The sequence below is a fragment of the Elaeis guineensis genome, chromosome 1, assembly GCF_000442705.2.
Source record: "Elaeis guineensis isolate ETL-2024a chromosome 1, EG11, whole genome shotgun sequence".
NCBI lineage: Eukaryota > Viridiplantae > Streptophyta > Magnoliopsida > Arecales > Arecaceae > Elaeis > Elaeis guineensis.
In genome coordinates, this window is record NC_025993.2 from 44,751,135 (window position 1) to 44,755,142 (window position 4,008).

Sequence of the window (4,008 nt, forward strand, 5' to 3'; positions counted from 1 at the left end):
ATCAATGAAGCTATCTTCAACTTCCGAAGCAAAATTATCCCAGGTGCACTCTCTCCTTTTATTTTCTTTGCTTTCCTACTCCATTGAGGACAATGTAGATTAAGTTGGGGGGGAATTAATCAAATCCTCGAGTATGGTCAGAAATAATTAGTTTTGTGTATTCAAATTTTATTTTGATTAAGAGTCAATTAGGCATCCTAATAAATGAATGATTAACGGTCAAGATAATTTTAGAGATACTGAGGAATAAATTATTAAGAAAACCCAATGAATGGTAGGGTTTGAACTAGACTAAATTTTAGGAGTAATTCTACAACCATCTTCTTACTGATCTCAATAAAGAATCTGCTTCATGAAAAATTGGGTGAAAAGATCGAGGTATGCAAAAATTCTCTTAAAAAAAAAAAAAAAAAAAAAAAAAAGAGAGAGAGACAAAAATAACATTGGTCTCCTACTGAGTAACCGGGCCCTTTCGCCTAAGTAAGCGTTATGGTTCGCGTAAAAAGGTAGGCAATGTTATATATATATATATATATAAAAAAAAAAAAAAAAAAGAGACTAAATTGCAAGAAGATAATAAACCTTTTTCCCATTAAGTTAGAGGATTTAAAGAGTAAAGTGGAGAGTTGGTGAAAGAAAAGCTCTGAAATTTCTTTAGTTAATACTCAACCACTAATTGGGTCAAATTGATAATCCAATGAAATATCTCTTTAATGGTCTGATCAAGTATCATCCACCTTTTGGGATGCCTAACTTACTTTTTATTCAAAATCAAGTCGGTACACAATGCTGATATATCTATTTTACTCGAGGACGAGCAAAATGCAAGTTGGGGGGTGTGATAAACACTTAATTTAAGTATTTTAAATTAAAAAATTATATTTAATTTATCTTATTTATTAAGAATTTGATGTTTCTTTCTATGTTTTACAGGAAAGGTGATCGCCGATACAAAGAGTCCGATTCATAGATCAAAAAGATTCAAGTTTGAAGAAAATTGGACTTAAAATAAAATTAAAATAAAAGAAAGAGCATATCCGGTATTATAGAAAATGAAGATACTATGCAAGGAATCCAAAAAGGATATAGATGTCATTATGAAGGAACTTTTGTTTCTTTTTGGAATATATAAAAAAAAAAAGGGAAAAGGGTTTCACGTGAATTTTTTTGATTCCTGGGCGTGCGTGAATCCTTTGGCGCGTGATATGAATTCAAAAGAAAAAAGATGGCGCGTGTGAATTCAAATGAAGAACCAGGCGCGTGTGAACGCGCGTGAACACGCGGGGGCGGACGCAGGGACGGATGCGGGACGCGGCACGGACACGGGCAGGACGCGGGCAGGATGCGGGTAGGCGCGCACCGCAGACACAGTGGCGAGCAAATTAAATTTTTATTTGGAAATATTTCAAGTGAAAGATTTGTATTTTTTTTAGTCCCACATCGGAAAAACCATGTAAAACTCCTCCCCCCTAATATCTATAAAAAGGCTTTTGTACTCCCATTAGAGGGGGGAGCCCAGAAATTCTTCTAGAGCCTTGCATAGAGGAATAGAAAGGGATTACTTCATGAGCAGCTAGGCTAGCAGTCTCGGGAGTGGAGAAGAAATTTTGTAACGACACAGAGATGGTTTATTGTTCTAAACTTTCCTGTATTTCTTTATATGCAATAAAGATTATGCTTTTTATTTAAATTATCATGAGTTCTTTATTTGCTCCCTATCATATGCTTTTATTTATGCTTTCTTGTTAGATTAATATTAGGAACAACTTTTACTTTCCGGAGACGCGTCGTGATCTACGGATACGGGGCGTGCCGAGGAAAGAAGAGTTGGTTACCTAGTACTTTCCGGAGACGCGCCGTGATCTATGGGTACGGAGCGTGCCGAGGAAAGACAGGTATTTTTCCTAAGATTAATCACATCTATTTAGTTAAAAAAGAGATACAACTCTGCTAGTGCAAATTAATTCAAAACTCCCGAGCTCTTTATTTTTTAATTACCTCAATTTTACGATAATTTATTTTCTAAATCAAAAACAACGCTTCTTTCTTTTAACTTGCAATCTTAACTTAGCCCAAGGTCCCTGAGGATACGATCTCGACTCATCCTACCTACGTAGTAAGTAGAGTTATTTTTGGTGCTATCAACGACTATGCATCAAATTTTGGCGCCGTTGCCGGGGATCTTGGCACGGTTGAATTAAAAAAAAAAAAAAATTTAAAAAAAAAAGAAATTTAAAAAAAAAAAAATACTTTTCAATTTTTATTTCTCGTTTTAAAATTTTTTTTTTTTTTCAGTACTTTCTAGCTAGATAATCTTATTTGCATAATTACAGAATTACCTTGCATAACTAATTTACTATTTAGAATTTTGCTGCTTAGAATAATTTGCTACTTTTCATAGCCCAGTAATTTATTGCTTTTTAGACTTAATCACTTAAATTTATTTTCTTGCAAAATTAAAAAAAAATTAAAAAAAAAAATAAAAAGATAAAATTATATTAAAAAAAAAAAAAACCACTGACATTTCATAACACTTAACTAAAATAGCGTAACCTCAAATATAAAAATTTCTAACTTGATTGGACACCTTGTTTATTTGCATTGCATCTCCATAATTAATCTTAAGGGCAATAACCCATTAACCAGATAAGGTGGGGATTTGATCACCCTTCCTTGGCCCACAAATCACTCCCTTGCATTTGCATAACCTAGACCTTAATTTAAAATCAACTAGACGTCAGCCCTAGGAATTTCGAGCTCAATAGGATAAGAAAGCTCTAGAGTTGAACCGAGTGCAGATTGGTTAATTGCTCAGTGTCTAAGGCAAGTGATTAAAGAAAGTGGTTTTCAATTGGTTCCGTTGACTGACCTGGCCAACTTAGTTGGTGTCTAAGGAAAGCAACGAGCAGGGAACCTCCCACATCTTACGCTTACCTGGCTGAGTCAATTAGTCAGTCTTGAGCTTGGAGTGCTCAAAAGCAATCTTGAAAGTTAGGAGCTGTCTAGATCTAAGTTAACCTTAGGATAGAGAGTCTATGATTGTTTAAGTTGATTGCAATTAACATCTAAACATTAATTAATTTCTTCCTTTTCATAGATTTAAGATTCTTAGGTTCTTCTCTTTAGATTTTCTTCATTCTTTTCTCACTTTATTATAAAAATATATTAAAAAAAAAAAAAAAAATTTCTGTGTGTGCTCTATAGTAAAATTGTAAGGTATATGCTTGGCCGTAGATCGTTACGACCAGAAATCCAACCTTTTGATCCAGAAATAGAAAGAACCTTTAGAGCCAACAGACATAAAAAGATGGATCGAAATCAGGAGAATGATCCACCCAAGCAATTGAAGGAGTACTTTACTCCTTCCACATATACCTACTCTCCTTGTATTCAAGTACCCCCTATGGAGGCCACTCAATATGAAATTAAGTCCAGTATAATCCAAATGTTACCTTCATTTTATGGACTTAGTAATGAAGACCCTTATAAACATCTTGAAGAATTTCTTGAGATATGCTCAACTGTAAAAATTCACAACTTCTCCGATGATGCTCTTAGGTTGAAATTATTCCCTTTTTCACTTAAGGACAAAGCCAAATACTGGCTACATACTTTGGATTCCATGACTATATCAACCTGGGACCAGCTGCAAGGAGAGTTTCTCAAGAAATATTTTCCCATAGGAAAAACTAATCAAATAAGGAAAGCCATAACTAGTTTTTCCCAATTAGATGGAGAAATGTTTCATGAAACATGGGAGAGATTAAAAGACCTTATTAGAAAATGCCCCCACCATGCTGTACCCAAGTGGCAGTTAATCCAATGTTTTTATGATGGGCTCTCTGAAAGACATCGACACATGATCGATGCATCATGCGGTGGGACATTTATGCTGAAAAGTGAGGATGAGGCATGGCAACTGTTTGAAATTTTAAGTGAAAATTCATTACATCATATGTCTGCCTCTATTAGAGATAAACCTATGTTAAACTCAAAAAGAGGTAGAAT

The 4,008-nt window shown here is 34.4% G+C and overlaps 1 non-coding gene across 1 annotated transcript; it reads right to left on the bottom strand.

The window, feature by feature from the left end:
• Window positions 1-3,694: 3,694 nt before the first annotated feature.
• On the bottom strand, window positions 3,695-3,800 carry LOC140855125 (small nucleolar RNA R71). The gene has a single exon (XR_012138155.1). It is a non-coding gene; the product is annotated as a small nucleolar RNA R71 (small nucleolar RNA).
• Window positions 3,801-4,008: the final 208 nt, after the last annotated feature.